The 17,146-nt window shown below is 35.8% G+C and overlaps 1 protein-coding gene across 1 annotated transcript in view; it reads left to right on the top strand.

Annotated features, from left to right (window-relative positions):
• The window catches only part of LOC121325954 (rab11 family-interacting protein 2-like), a 38,089-nt gene that overhangs the window by 1,907 nt on the left and 19,036 nt on the right, over positions 1-17,146 (top strand). The gene's annotated exons all lie outside the window — the stretch shown is intronic.

Here is a 17,146-nt window from a genome sequence, read left to right as displayed (position 1 = left end):
AATAGACATAAAACTATAAGAAAATGAAATGTCAAGTACTGTATCAGGTACAACTTATACAAAACTAAATAGATAAAAAATTAGCTTGTGCCTTCATCGGTGTTACAGCCATTTTTCTTTTTGATAAAAGGAATTGGCCATAACTTTTGCCTACTTGACTGTGGTCAGTTTGGTACACTGTGATACCATAATTCTGAATCTGTGACAGTTAAAATCTAGAGAAAAGATTATACAGTGTTTTATTCTTAATTTGTGTGCCTTGAGATGATTTGCATGGAAGGCAACAAGTCAAATCAGTAGCCAGTTAGTAAGAGAAAACTGGAGCAAATGCAGAAGCAGGAAAGCAACTACCAATACAAGACAGGCTTCAGAGAAATGAGCAGGAAGAGGAGCAGGCTGACTGGGGCTTGGGTGGCTATTTGTGTTACTGATTTGAATCTTGAAAGGTATACCACCCACCAATGAGGATTTGTTGACTTGACTTTGAACTCCTATCCAATATAGCAGTGAATTTCTTTTAAATTGTATTAAATGATGACTTTCACATAAAGCTGTACTCTGAGGATATGAACTGATAAAAGGTGATTGACTGGCGGTTGTTCTACAGATTCATAATGTTTTACTCTAGTGTTATTTGGGGATGGTTTCTAAGTATTTAACAGACTACAGCGTGTGTAACTTTGATACAGCTCTAAAGGGAGTTCACACTTTACCTAGGGAAACCAGCATTTCTTGAATTGCCTTTTAGTAACTAGGGAGTAGTGTTTTAACTGCCCAATTGTTCCTGACTGATTGTATAGGTCCTGTGTAATTATCAATCAATGCATGTATTGTTTGAGATACATGAGTTGCCTCTGTGATGACTGTCAGAGATGTTTTTTATTTTTATTTATTTTTCATTTAAGGTGCTGCTTTAAGTTACAGTAGCAAACCAACAATTAAAACATACGTAATAAATACTTGTAAAACTTACTGGTAGCCCTTTATCCGGGTATGGGGAAAGAAAAAATAAAAACACAGGTCTGCCATAGCCTTCCAGGTACTGTAGCTTTTCCCACGTCTCAGTATGTCCCGGTAAATCCCTCAAGTTTTTGTGTATAGCAAGAATGAAAGTATTTGAGGAGTCCTGTGTTAATGCCGTGTGCAACACAGTTTTAAAAGAGCATTAAGATCTGAAAGAGCCGATTGAGGAAGAACTTCAAAGATATCTTCTGTCACAAGACCTCAGGAGTAATTGACAGCCTTTTTAAAAACTCAGACATTTCCACTTTTATAATATTGTTCAGCGCTGCAAAAAAAGGTAGCCACAGGTTTCATACACTGGGCTTGAAATACTGTACATACCGGTACATACTGGACTATCAAAAGTATTTCAAAGCTGTCTAATAAGAGACATTTATTAGTAGAAATTTTTGTGTTTTATCTGTTTTAGTTACCTGACAAGGTTTTATCTTCAGAGTTGCTAAAGAAGTTTCAGTAGTGTTTATAAATAAAGTTTCTGCAACAAAAATACAATTTCAATACTATGACCCATGTTATATGCAGTGCTACACCACCAGCGAGGGCTGTACTTGCTTTAAAACATCTGTAAGACCCTAAACGCTTTGTGTCTATGGGTCATAATCTACACTTCTAAAACCGTCTGTGAATTACTGGAGCATGCGCCATAGGCGGCGGGAGAAAATATTATTTGGGGGGCTGATTAAAACTTAATAGCTTAGACACTGGCTGCAACTGTGCTATTTTTTTGTTAATACAAATTATATGCGTCTACTTAAACGTGTTGCATTTATTGCAATAGTCATAATACTATACTGGGTTTATAGTAAAAATAAGATAATGTGCTTGTTAATCATAAAAAGTCAATTTTGTATTAAATCGATTGTTGCTCGTATTGTATTCATGGCAACACAGTAAACAGCAACTGGTCTGGCACTACACACACATGACATAAGCCACACACAAGTCTAAGCCTCTTCCTTTTTAACGGGAAATCCCCTCTTAATCAAAAACCTAAGTTAGCCTATAAGAGGACAGGGACACCAATTAAGCACCAAATCTTTCAGGGCGATTCGTGCATATACAGGCAAGCACACAATGATACTTTTACAATAATAACACCCGTACAACCACAACAAACACAAACAACGTTAGCTACCCTCCCAAATTCCCAACCTGAGAACAATTATATCATGGTTCAATGTTGAATTATTAAAGCACCAAATTAAACAAACTAATAACAAAAATAACAGGAATAACTGGACTCATTGTTCACTTGTTATTTAACCACTCATTAGCCGCTAATCAACGTGTCAATAATATCAAACTAAACAACCACCTCGCAACAATGAATAAGAAAAAACATACTCTTAGCTTGATAGCAGAAGTTTCCTGTTTGATTTGTTCGAGTACAGCCTTACAATCTCTAGAGGATCGATTTTTCTTGTAATGTCCAACTCAATGTTCAGAATGGACAATGGAGAAAAACGTTCTTGGTTCATTGTTGTTCTTAAGTAGGTTTTCAATGTCAGCGTGAGCAATCTGCATTTCTGTTCTCACTCTTACAATCTTCCCATATATTTCCAGCATCTTATCAACTGCTTGAGGTTTACAGGCTAGAATACCATCTACACTTCTGGCTAGTGCTAGCGATTCCTCAAAAAACCTCCTTTTAATTTCTCCTTAGAGCACTTACAACTGGTAAAAACTGTACCACTTTTGTCTGTTATATCGTGGTTCAGAGGGAAGCTGCTCTCTCTGCAACTTAAATCCACAACATAGTCATCCAGTTTTAAGGTCTTCCTTGGTCGCTTTGGTTCGGCTGCTGTTCCATGCTTTTCATTTTTCATTTTTTCCAAAGTTGTGGCAGTGCCTGTTACCACTTTTGCTGCTGAGAAGAGCGAGGCCTTTTCAAACTGCAGCATCTTGTGAGCAACGTGAAACAATGACAGCAGATTATCAAAGAGACAGATAATGAACTCAGTTTTTTGCACTTGGAGCAACAATCCATTTGCCTCAACAAAATTCTGGTTACTTCCATGCTGAGAGAGCTCCGTAAGGCATTGGCTAATACTCTTCAAATTAAACTTGCATGCTTTTGACATTTCTCCACCTGCACACCCAACATGTATCACTCAAACTGGTCAATTCAACATATTTTACACCAATTGTATGCTATACATTGTAGAAAAGTGCATGGTTCCCGGGCATGGAAAGAAAAAACAGTACAGTGACTCCAAGATGCAAAAAAATCCTGACACGGTTCTGTTTACCGTACAAGCATCCACAAGAACAAGACTCAGTTTGTGTGCCACACAGTGGCTGTAGATGGCTGTTGGGTGGTCATTCCTAATTTTCTGCTGGACTCCGTTTGTGTTTCCGGACATAACGCTTGCTTAGCCATCAAATGCTTAGCCCACTATAGGAATAGTGCTTAGTCTAACTGTCTGTATACCGTCTTTGAGACAACTGTAGATCCCCTCTGCATTTCTGGATTGTGAGCAGTCCTTAAACATGAGAAATCGCTGGTAAACATTCAAATCAGTGCTCACATAGGAGGCTGTGTGGTCCGGTGGTTAAAGACACAGGCTTGTAACCAGGAGGTCCCCGGTTCAAATCCCAGCTCAGGCACTGACTCATTGTGTGACCCCAAGCAAGTTACTTAACCTCCTTGAGACGTAAGTGACTCTGTAGCTGATGCATAGTTCACACACCCTAGTGTCGTATCTTGTAAAGCGCTTTGTGATGGTGGTCCACTATGAATGGCACTATATAAAAATAAAGAATTATTATTATTATTATTATTATTATTATTATTATAGCGAACACAGATCAAAAGTTGCTCTTCCTTGAAACATCGCTCTTTGTCAGGTATCAGGCAATAAAATCCCACATTCCGCACATCTTCAGCTATTTGTTTCCTCACCAGGCCAGTCGCAATGTACAGAATCTCGTTTTGAATTTCATGGCTTGTCATGTTGAACGTGCCATGCAGTTTCCTTTGAAATTGCTCGTCACATTTTGCAAAAAGAGCGCATAACTCAAAGTTCCCTGTTTTCTGACGTTTTCTTTTCATCATGCCCTCTGAAGGCCAGTCTTTGGCGAGACAGATAAAGTAGCAAATCGATCATTTTTCAAGCGTATTCTCTGTTTTCCTCAACTGTCATCTTAAGAGAGTTTGACAGGTGATACACAACTGAGCCCGATTTACTTGCGGCCTGGTCATAACCCCTTCTCCGTGAAAGTGTTATCCTTGTATTCAAAGCAGTAAACAATTTTACAGGGATAGCAGAAGCATCAGCATCAGCAGGTACACTGTACTGTACACAATAAAAGGGTATTGTCCGCACTGACACACTGTATTTTCTGAGCCAGCGCTTTGTGAAATCCGCTTTGGCTGAATTTCCTCAATGTCTGCATTTATGGTGGAACTTGACTGTTTTCGTTTAAAAAAAATTCCTTATGTCCGCTGACATTTTCACCACTTTGCGCGCTCGCAACACTGTACTGTGCACAGGACATAAACCAAGCTCAAACTAATTATCTAACGATCATCAAAACTTTAGAATCTGTTCAATCGAGGTAAAACCTAATAAGAAACTAAGACAAGTAGAGAAGCCTTTTAAGTTGAGCGATTTTATTGATATTTTTTAAGTTATTCCTGGGTGTCTGCTTAGTTGATCAAAATTGGTATAATCTAACTACACTGTACAACTAGAGATACTTATCCAATTATGATGAAACTTGGTTTGGACATTCTCAGAATATATGAAAGCCTACATGTGTCAAACCCGCTTAACATCTTGTCAATGTCATCCTTCACTTATTATTAACATATTGAAAAGTCCTAGCCAGAATATAATAGGAGTTAATAGGGACAGGCTACTGATAATATCAAGTTAGTTATTGTCACACACACTGTGTTTATCCCTTCAATTCCATACTGTACAACAGATACCCACCCCATATAGCTAAGATTAGGATTATATTAAGTTGCTGTACATTATTGGAATGTCTGACATGCTGTATGAAGTATGTTAGCACAATGCAGCATACATGAAAAAGAGGCTGTATTAATGAACAATATTGTAATTAATAAAATGCCTAGATATTAAGTGCTACAGCAAAGCAGACATTTGTTATCCGCACTGTTTTAATTGTATTTTACTGGCATACCTGTTCCGTGTTTTAAAAACGAAACATTTACGGATAACATACATACTGCAGTACTGAACAGAGCATGGACTTGTGTTGGAATTAGTATAACAGGCTTGTAAAAAGGCCATACAACTTTATTTGTGTGTTTTCATTTGCACTCAATCTTGCACAAAAAGCTTTTTTTTATTTTTTATTTTTTTTAGTTATTAGTAATTACAGTGCACACTAAAGCCAAGGCTTGAGCAAATCAAATGGCTGTTTGTTATTCAAATATTTACCATTAGAGGGTGGGGGATTAAGAGTGCTGTTGACAATTCAAGGGCCTCTTTAATTTCCATGTATGTTTCTTATGTAGGCCACACAACTGGAATTTCATTGTTCTGGCAATTGGATTTTTATCGTCCATGCAGTCTTCATTCATTCACAACACAAAATGATGAGCTGGCCAATGGCCAAGTGATATATTATTGGTTTGTTTTTGGGTATAAATGTGTTTTAACAGTAGATAACTTAAAGTGATTTGGCACTTTTTCTGAGTAAACCAATTCAGTTTATTTTGGATGTATTATGTGGAAATATGTCATCATGTAGCCTCATTTAAAAAAAAATATGGTGTGTGTTTCTTTTCAGAATTGTTGTCTGCAATAGAGGACCAATTGCTCTTTTTTTTTTTTTTTTTTTTTTTTAAATGTGACCTATACAATTATTTTTAAAAGGGGATTAATTCTCACTTACTGACTGCAGGCACACAAATCGGAGCCATTTGTTTTACTTGTGCTTGCTAAATTGTTCTCAGAGCCCTTGTGGCTTAATGTAAAGTAGTTTTGACTGATTCGAACAGAATAACCATAGTCACACTGTCATAATGCTTAGGGCCCCTATAAAATACTTAAAAAAAAAAAAAATGGAAAGCACCACTATGGAAGTGATAAGGTAACACGAAATTCAAAAGGACAGAAACAAAAGAAAATGTTAGCAACACTGTGCAACTAGACTGTGCGTGGCCAGGTGATGTGTTTATTATGAACAAAGTCACTGATGTAATCGGAGTGTGACCCAGTGTCAAGGAAGACCAAGTCAGTTCATATTTAAAGTACTAGCCATCATTTAGTTAACATATTTTGGCATTGTGCCCCATCCCTGTGTGTATTTTATGTTTATCTGCTGAGTCTAGTGTGTTGTTGTTGGTGTATGTGTAAGTGCGCAGGATATAATGTGGGATTATGTAGCACAAGTGTTTTAAATTATATAGTTGTATTTAGGCACAGGGATTGCACAATCATTTCACTTGCAGATAAAATGTGTATTAGTATGTAAGCACGGGGAGTGCACAAATTAGTTCACGTGCAGGGATTGAAGTGAATAGTTAATTAGTAATGGAATCCTGGCACAACTGTATATTTAGGTGCACGTTTCACTCACTTGGGGTTATGTGTTCAAAAGAGGAGAACGGTAGAGAGACGGAGGAGAGTATTTCTAAAAGAAATAACAATTGCTATTCGTGTTGGAAGCTCCAGCATGGTACTTGTTTCATTTCGATCTGTTTGTTTTGGCCACCACGCCTTTTGTTTTGTTCAGTGTTTTGTTAAACCTTTTTATTTTACAATAAACCAGTGCATCAGCGTGATTTCATCACTCACCAGCCCTGTCTGTGTTCTTCCAAGTCTGACGTCACTACTCAAGCCATCCTGTGACACATACATTGCTTTCTTGGTACTATATTAATTTGATGAAAAGCTATTTTATATTGGTACAAACTAGTGCTGAGATGAACACAGGATTTTCATATTCGGATATTCACTCATAATTTAAATGTCTGTTCGGATATTTGTTCATTTTCAAAAAGTAATAATATAATTATAATTATATTGCGCAGAACGCCGGCAGAGACAGCATAGCAGGGGGACATCGCCCTTGTCTGTATACCTTTATTTGACATCAAAAGGTTACAATTTGTAACACATTAAAATAATAAAATATCACAGGAGTAAAGAATACCTTGTGTAGGCCTTACTTTTACCCCAGTGAATTAACTACAACACAAAGGATGCCAAGTAGCAGTTCAAGTTGAACGTTGTTTAGTCCCAAAATAAATAGTACATAAAGTTGACACACATTTTATTTATTTATTTACTTTTTTTTTTCATTCCTTGCCTTTGCCGTTTCTTCACAGTAAACAGTGGCCATCGACACGTTTTCATAAAGTAATAACATTAGGTTTGCTTGTGCCTTTTTGTAGCTGAAGAAGCAAACGAAAACTGAAATTTAACTTTAAAACCTTCAAATAAAACAAACGTGGAAATAGTGTTGTAAAATGAACGGGGAAAAAACTCACCGTTTTGATTCTGTTTATTACATTCGACATAACAAAGTCGCAACAAAAAAGATCAATCTATATAAAAATCAGTACACAGCATTTACAAGAAGTTAGGTACTGTTTAACTGTTTAAGTTCTAATTAGAGCGCATCAGGTAGTGCGGTTTGTCAGAAGTGTGGACGCTGTAATACCGAACTACATTCTTTGTGTATCCTCCAATAACCCCAAATGCTTTGTGGTATGTTTGGCGAAACTCTGGCACCTGAAAGACTTGCAATTAGCGTGCACTCTGCAATGGGTATTCATTGTGTGCTTAAAAAAACTGTCAGGACATCTCTGTTAAACTAGTGGGGAAAATAACAAATACACAATGTTAAATTAGCCCACAGCAAAAATGAAATGCGAATTAAAAGTAGGATTCAGGATGAACAATTCGTGTAATTTGTCAGCTGTTTGAGGCAAGGTATGAAGGTAAAGATATAAGGCGCAGGCAAGATATGAAGGTAAAAACGAAGATTGTTTTGTAATTAACAGCTTTTTTTCTGAGTTTAATTATGAAAACAGACTCAGCTCAATTTGCTTAAAGGGACGTCAGCTGATTAAAAATAAAACCCGAAAACTTCAAACCCTACTTGTGTGTGTTCGCAATTACTTTTTCCCAAATATGTGTTTTATTTCATTTTAGCAATGTGCACCTCTATTAATATCAAGTATAACACATTATTTTAAAATAAAATACTGTGCATATGTGGGATCGAGTCATAGAAGCAAGGTATATTTCAAGGTTTTAAAACAACATTTCCCACAATTCTGTTCAACATCCTGTCCCTGCCTATTGGCTGAGCGCGGCAGAGCAAGCAGGGGCGGTACATTCAAATTTCAAACTGCACAGAGAGACACGGAGCACTTAGCTTAAATGTGTTTAAGCTACTGACTGTCTCGGTTGAACCGAATACTGTTTTGTTTTTAGCTGTATTTTTATTTACATTGGCCGACACGCGCTGGATGCAAGTACAGTGCTGACATGTAATTTCCTAAAATTATATTAAGCGAGGTTTCAGGTAAATATATAAAGAGAAAAGGCAGTGTATATTTTAGCACTAGTAGCCTACAACAAATGTACAGAATTAAAATGAATGGACTATAGAACAGTCGTTTTTTTTTTTTTTTTGTAACAATTTAATTAGTTTAAAAGTGCAAGGTTTTGAGTAAAGAAAAAAGGCAGTGTATATTTTAGCACAAGACCATGTACAGAATTAAAACGAATGGACTAAATAATAGTAATTGTTTTGTAACATTTTAATTGGTATTAAAGCAAACTAAATTATCCATAAACTAATGTTCACAGAAATAAATATAAAAAGAGAATTTGAATGAATGTGAAAACGTTACCGACCTAACAGCTTTCCCCACAGTTGGCACAGTACATGGGCAGAATTACCTCATTGACATCTGACACAGGAAATAAGTTTACCACCAACTTTAAAAGTGAACGGACTCAAGTATATCACAGTACAGTATGTCATCACGGCCTCTGAAATCTTGGTAGTACAGTGTGTGTGTGTGTGTTATTTATATATATATATATATATATATATATATATATATATATATATATATATATATATATAATATATATATATATAATTATATATCCCCAAGACTTTTTATATCGCAGATGTTGAAAAATTTCTCTCATGGACTGTTAAAAGAGTTAACCTGTAATTGTCATTGTACTCATGAAACTTTTTATTTGGAAACTTTGCTCTGTTTCAAGTCTCTTATGAAAATCACGTGCTATCCGAACTACCATATTGTCAAACAGATAACAATCAAAGATGTGGTACGGAACTGAAAAGTGAGAGCATTTTTTTTTTTTTTTTTTTTATAATTGCACTTCCTGCTACTTACTCTTTAAAGGAAATATGTTTTGAAAAATAAGTAAATGTCAATGATGTGGGAGTTGGGTGCGCCTACTTATATACGTTGAAACCAGTAAATCTTACTTAATGATTGTGACTCTTACTGCACAGGCCAGGATCTTGGCGGGTGTGTTTGTGTTTCCCACTTTAAATACAAGTGACGGAACTGGTTTGACCACAATCTAATAAAAATTGTTGACGATCCATGTCTATCATGTAATTTATTTCCTGTGCATTTGTACTGTCTTGAAAAAATTATCAGCCCTGTTTTCATGCAAGTGCAAATGCAGAGAGGAATAAAACAATTGTACCGCACTGGTACTCAGTTCTGGTCCTGGAAATCCAGTCCAGGACAGGTTTTTACTCCAAGCAGGTTCTTAAATAGTTAATTGACCTGCTTGGAATAAAGACATGAACTGGAATGGATCTTGAGGGCCAGCATTGAGTATCACTGGTGTAACGTCGTAAAACTAGAAAGAAACTTCCATGTTGCAGGAGGGAGCAATTCAATTGTTAAGTCGTTTCTTGCTAGTTTTTTATTGTAACAATAAACAGAAGCATATGTAACATGCATTGTGTTTCATTTCCTCAAGCATTTTTGTTTTTCACTGTGTCTCAGTAGGGATGACTTCCCACTTTTTATGTTTTGAAAAATAATTATGTGACATAATGCTAGATGGCCGGAGAGTTCTGAGTATGCTATGGTCCAGTAAAAGACAGAAATGTCTGAAAGTATATTCCTATTGTAAGCGTAGGAAGAGATCGGCAGGAATCGTGGAAAAATATAACTTTCCCTGTAGATATGCTGTCTTAATCATTATTCAGAAATCTCCTGCAGCTTTGCTGAATGTTGCTATAGAACCACAACTAAAAATGTACCTAACGTATTCTGAAAAAATGAACATTCAACTAGAAACAGACTGCATGGCATTAGCAGTTTGATGTAAACTGTTCTTGAATGAAGGTGCTGAATGTTTGTCTTCCTACTCGCCCTGTTCAAAGATACAGTAAGCACTGAACTATCTTCCAGGTACTCCTTATGTGCATTCATCTTCACTCGTCAGGACTCCAAAACAAAAAATTCTGTATTATGAATTATTTATAAAATGTTAGCAAACAAAAGACAAGGACAATACTAAAGCCTGTTGGGACAACTGCTTTTCAGATCAGTCATCTGTGAGCAAGTTCATTTAAAATCCTCCCCCAGTCTGCATATAAAATTTGTACTGGGGCTATACATAATTTCAAAGTAACCGCTTTGCCATCGGTAACATAAAGAATTGAGTTGTATCGATCCTGTTCCAAAACTGTTGTTACAGCCACTACTTTGGACTTATTTAACATGTTGATAGTGAATCATTCGTTTTTTGTCACAGCTTCTGAGGGAAAAAATATGCACAGTCTTCTCCAAAGGTTTTCCTTTCTGTCCAAGCACCAAGTGTCGCTGCATCAGGAGCTGTATCACAGTAGCCACCTTGAGGCCAATGACAGGTCTCTTGAAGGTGTGTGGTTTTATTCAGCTCTTAATTACTCACTTCTAGAATTGTTTGCACCTTGTCAAAGGAGGTGCAAAGTTTTTAGAAGGTCAGCAGTTGCCCAAGTGCAAGGCTAAATCCTTTGCGACCGCTTAGCATTCCAGATCCCTGTCCAATTCCTCTTTTCTTCATTTGAATGCATTTAAATATCATTGAAATGGATTAATGATGGCAAAGTGCTGTTAAATTTGTGCAATAAATTTGTTATCGGGTGAGGAACGGCGGATGAAAACCATTCTTGACATACGCTGCATTTTTATTGACTGTAAACTCCAACTTTGCATCAGCTTAACACTTTTTTTGGCAGCAATATAGGTGTTTTGCAGCCACAGATCACTTTGCACATATCCTTACATCGGCCCATATTTATTGCCACTGTTCTAAATGATTAATCCATGGCCTACACCAAAAATCTTGGGAAGGTTAATATTTTAATGATGTCGACATTTAACGCTCATGCTGTTTAGAGTAAATGAAGAGACACCTGAGACCTACAGTAGAGGGGTGTTTTACATATAAACCATAGCAGATATCACTGTAGTACTGACACCCATAACCAGTATTAATCCTTCAAGTGCTAAAATACAGTGGGTGAAGATCTAATGTAATGTAGAGCAGGTTTGCTCAGTGCCAACTGGATTTTCCACTTCCCCTTTATTAAGTTGTGTTGAATGTCCCGTCTTTAAAAGTTAAATAATTTGGTTTAAGGGACTTGCAATATACAAAATTAATTGAAATTAAGATTAAAAGGGATTATATAAATCCGATGTAGCTACAGAGAGTGTGATGATAGCAGCAATTTTTGACTATAATAAGTAAAACAAGTGTCTGTACAGTACACCCACCACTATGTCTGTAAAGTAGATTCATGTGAAGGACATTGATGAACATAACATCAACAGGATGTCTAGAATAATAAACTGAAATGAATAATTTAATCAGAATTAGATAAGTGGCATTTAATACCTAGTTGTCATTAGGTAAGCAAATGAGGTGCTAGTAACATGGTAAAATGTATCAAAATGATTGATTTAGAATGTAGAATAACTTTGGTGTCCTTGAGATATTGTGCAAAATTCTAAGTTTAACTGGTGTACAGACACAATCTGATACTCACAATAACCTAAATAATGTTAATGCCAAATTTAATTAAAATTTAATAAGCATTTTTTTTTTATATTCAGAATTGTAGTAAAGATTAGTAAAGATCCAACTGTTTAATCTTTAATAATTTTTTGACGTATTCGGATACCAAGATGAGATATTCGTATTCCCCCAAATGAGAAAAATACCTTGGCACTTATTTACCGTCTCAACAGAATTCGCATAACAGTTCCAAAAAAAGGCAAATGAAAAAGAGCTCTGTGTTATATGTGAGATTAATATTTTATATATATATATATATATATATATATATATATATATATATATATATATATATATATATATATATATATAAACACAACAACTCTTCAGCCTCTAAGTTTTAGACAGCAAAAAGTAAACAAACCAGATTATGCTCACGTACACATAGTGATCTTTATGGAAAGCCATCTGGGACAAGAACGCATTCTTCTGCTTTAGAGTGAGTCTGAATCTCATGGGACAGAAAGGCAAGCACGTTATTCTGAAATGCCTCACTTAAACAGTGTCCAACTTCCTGAAAATGTTGTATAGTGATAGAAGAGATTACCCTGAGTCAAAGTTTTGGTCTCCAAAGGTTTGCAGGCTCTGATTGTACACACGGTTAGTATTATTCACTTAATGTAAGCAAAAACTGTTTTGTATTAATTTAGAGTTTATAATTTATTTGTAGTACAAGTATGGTTATGCACACATTTGTGTACTGGGTGTTAGCTATTTAAATTCGTAGCTTGCAATATTTACAGATGGTCACAGTGAATTATTTTTAAACGATAATGTCTTGAAACTACAATGTTGTATTCATTGTTATTCTTATATACAAAACAGATTTGCAAGCTACAAGAACTGGAACTCTGATCTTTACACCTTACTATTAAACTGTGCGGCTTCTCATTCTTCTTCAAGGATTTAAAATCATGAGCCCTTATCCTGACTTCTGCTGTCACCTTGCCTTTGTTTGATACTAACAGGAATTTGATGAGTTTGGAGGACACTTTAATAATAATAATAATAATAATAATAATAATAATAATAATAATAATAATAATATATAATAATAATAATTAATAACGCGTAAAGCGCATTATGTAGCACATCTCAATGTACAACACAACCATATTTTGTGTGAATATGTACATAGTGTCGTTTGAAAATTTTTGTGTGACAAGTTCAAGTTGTTTATACAAGTAGGCTGGAACGGTTAAATTTATTTACAAATGTGTTTTTTTTTTTTAAATGTTAACATTTTCAATCTTTGATCTCCTGTGGAGAGTGTTCAATGGCCTGCAGATTGCCAGTTTATTTATAAACACATTATGCACCATATAAAAATAACGAGACGCAAGAAGTAACACATGCTAACTGAAAAAGTTGAAAATTCAGTCCGAGCAATGTTGTATAAAAAATAAAAAAATAAAGAAAAATAATTCAAATAAATACCAAATCGACAAAAATGTAATCAGTCCCCTTCACAGACACTGAGGGAGCTGGAGATACAGCTTGAACCACTTTTCTAACTTGCTTGTTGGAGCTTTGCATGAGGCTTTTGCAATCCTGTGCACGTCGTTTATTGTTAACGTCGGAAAGTCTCGAAGAAATCTCATATAAAAGAGGTGCATTATAATATGATGATAAATTTGAACTCGCTGGTGAAAATAAATGATCGAAAGATTGAGCGGTCACCGCAAAATTCACCTCTTTTAGTGGCCAATGCATACTGGACAAGTACAGAGAAAAAAAAAGAAACCTCATTTAAATAAACTGCTTCACAACGCAAGCAATGCAAACTACGCATCTTCCTTCTGTAGATAGCCCTTTTTATTCCTTCGCTGTCCTGTATGCATTGCACTTAGGCAAAAAAACCCAAAAAAAACACGTCCTTAGACAAATAACATTTACAAAAAATACACCAAAGCGGTTAACGTTCTTGTTTACTGTTCAGATGACAATTATGTTTTAATCAGCCTATCAGTGCGTCTGTACTGGCTTTTCTGTGACCTGTACTGTACAGTAGGGGGTGGGACAAAGTCAGTGCTGCATTGTTTTGATTTAGGTTGCTAAAATCTAGTTTTCAGCATTGGAGGTACAATTCCAGAAATGGACGACAAAGCAAAAAAAAAACAAAATATATTTTGGCTGAGGATCGTGTCAAGATATTTCCCAAAGAAACTGTACATGCAGATGGAGGTAATTGTTTTGCACGTCTTGGAGAAATACATAAATTTACCGTGATTTAAGTAGACCCCAACCTATAGAGCTTCCTAATAAATGACTGAGGTTTGTAAATACATGTGAGGCACACGATGCAAATTGCATTGGACAGTCGAGTACAAATACCTACAGTACAACAGAACAATGGGGATACAAGGTATGAAATGTATTTTATAGACCAAAAGTACACTTAAGTAACTGTTAAAAACAGTAAGATTTTAGAACAGGCAATGACATAACAGGATATTAAGTTTATTCAGTGTCTAGAAAATGCTAATTTAATCTGTCATGGAGATTATTTTGTTATTATGTTAATCTTGATTCCCCCCCGCACTAAAAATTAACACGTAATAGGTAGATAATTATAACTTTATCAATTCTTACTATGAAAAAAAACAAAACAGGAGCAAATAGTGTCAGTTTTGTCAGTACGAATAATAGATGAAATACAATCTTGAGGTGCATCAATTTATCTGTTTTCTATTTGTAATAGATTATCACTACTTTGAGTAATTCTTCAGTTTAACTAGTGACACATATGCTTTAATGCAAAATGTTATATATAAACACACATGGCTAACTAATGTCACTTTAATAAAACAAAACTGTGGCAAAGTGGTTTGCGGTGTGCAGGTGTAGTGGTGATGTGATTGTGGAACAGAAGACAAATCACAGAAACCAAAGTGAGTGCTGTAGTGCTCGTGGTGAAATACAATTTATTGTGAACAAAGGTGCAGTGTTGTCTGGGTTTAGAGCTGGCCTGTAGCAACAGCTCTGGATTGTGTTAGCCATTTAATAAGAACAAACAAGTACATTTTAGACATGACAAAACATTCACAATAACAATACTTTTCTCCTTTCGGTTCAGCGTTAACCACTTATGTACCATCTACATCCTCTTATGTTCCGTCAATCACGCCTCCTTGGTTAACGATTGCAACCGCTCCTCCAATCTGCCGCTGCCACAATATTTCCCTTCGGGGTCGATGACTTCGTGTACTGTAGGTCCGCCCCCTTTCTAGATGGCCGACTTCCACCCTGGGAATGAATTGTCTGACCATCCAGTCCAGGGCACTCTATTCTCTTTACACAGCGCCCTCAGAGTACCATGTTGGAATTAGCTTCCATTTTCAAAACAGTTCGGTTGTGGTTGTAACCTTATAATTTATATAAGGTCACACAATGCAGGATTCAACGATATTGTGGCACTTGTTATTTTTTTTTTTCTTTTTAATCACTGTCTTTATAGGTATATATGATTTGTTAGTTACCGAAATCTCAGTCGACTGAAGACATAAAAGGATAATTTCGTAAAGCTTAATTTGCACTGATGAAACATAACCTGATTAACTGTACTGATGGCATATCAGATGCTTAGATCACAGATATGGTTGCATTCTTGTAGAACTTCAGGTTAAAACAGAATACATTTTGACAAGAAACTGCATTAGTTCCATTACATAGTTGAGCACAAGGTGGTTTCAATAAATACTTTCTGATTTAAATGAAGAAACGGCAATGGCAAGGAATGAAAAAAACGATTTATTTCGGGAATAAACAAAACAACGCTTAACTTGAACTGTTATTTGACATTCCTTTGTTTTGTAGTTAATTCACTAGTGTAAAGTAAGTCCTACACAACTTATTCTTTACTCCTGGGATATTTTTCTGTTTTAACGTGTTACATATGTCTTGCTCTGAAATAAAGGCGCGCACACACAGGGGACACGGCCACGCCCCCCGCCCCTGTTGCTGTGCTGTCTCTGCCTGCATTTAGAGCAATATAATGGGGTTTATTACTTTTTAAAAAATGAACGAATATTTAAATTATGAGCGAATGTCCGAACATGAAAATTCTGTGTTCGTCCAGGCACTAATAATAATAATAATAATAATAATAATAATTATAATAATAATAATAATATTGTACATCACTCAGTTATTCTAAACTGCTAGCTGTGAAATGCATTATAAGGTCATAAATAGTACAAGCCCTTAAAGGCGAAAGATATGAAAACAAGGCCTTGCCACTTGCTTGTACTGTATCTCCAGTATAATTGTTACCATTGTCTGATACGGGTGAAGCAGTGTAAACAGTGAAAGGTAGATCACCTCAAACACACACAGGCTTCACTCTCCACTCCTACAAGGACTGAGCGTTGGGCTGCAATACAGTGTCTTCTTTGTGTTTTAACAAAGACATGTGTTGTCTTTTTTTGAACCGAGAGTTTTGTGTAAAAGCTCAAGGGGTTTGTTTAAGGTACTCACTGGCATCTAAAATGGTTTTGGTGTGTTGTATTGTGCACACAGCTAGTTTCTTTGAAAAATGGGTGGTGCAGTTGTAGAATTGTTATGGGTTAATTGTTTTTCATACTGCACATCAGTATATCTCATTGCAAAAATGAATGTACTTCACTGGACATTTGATTGGCTAGGAAGGAGGGAATGATTTATTTGTATTTGGAAAAGAAAATTCTATTGTTTCAAGAGGGATTGAGGTTGTTTGGTGCTTGTCTGCAGAAGAGAAGAAAGAGTTTTAATCTTATTTTATTAATAACATTTTTAATTTCCACAAATAAAATGCGTTGGTGTCACTTCTCGTAACATCAGAGGTGTAACAGTGCATTGTGTCTCGAATCTTGATCCTGGCTTTTAATGACATACTGTATCGTAATAGAGGCACAGTATGTATCATTATATTGTGATACAAGACCAAAAGCCCAACCTAACTCATTGTAGTTCACTAAGTGGTTCTTGAATGAAGAGTAAGTGTGTTTTATAGTTCGTATGAATACATACTCTCTCTAAGTAATTTACTTTTTGTCTTGTAACAAAACAGTCAATCCGTACATGATTATTTG

This window comes from Polyodon spathula, chromosome 13 (genome assembly GCF_017654505.1).
Source record: "Polyodon spathula isolate WHYD16114869_AA chromosome 13, ASM1765450v1, whole genome shotgun sequence".
Classification (NCBI taxonomy): Eukaryota; Metazoa; Chordata; class Actinopteri; order Acipenseriformes; family Polyodontidae; genus Polyodon; species Polyodon spathula.
This window is presented reverse-complemented; position numbering and strand designations above follow the sequence as displayed.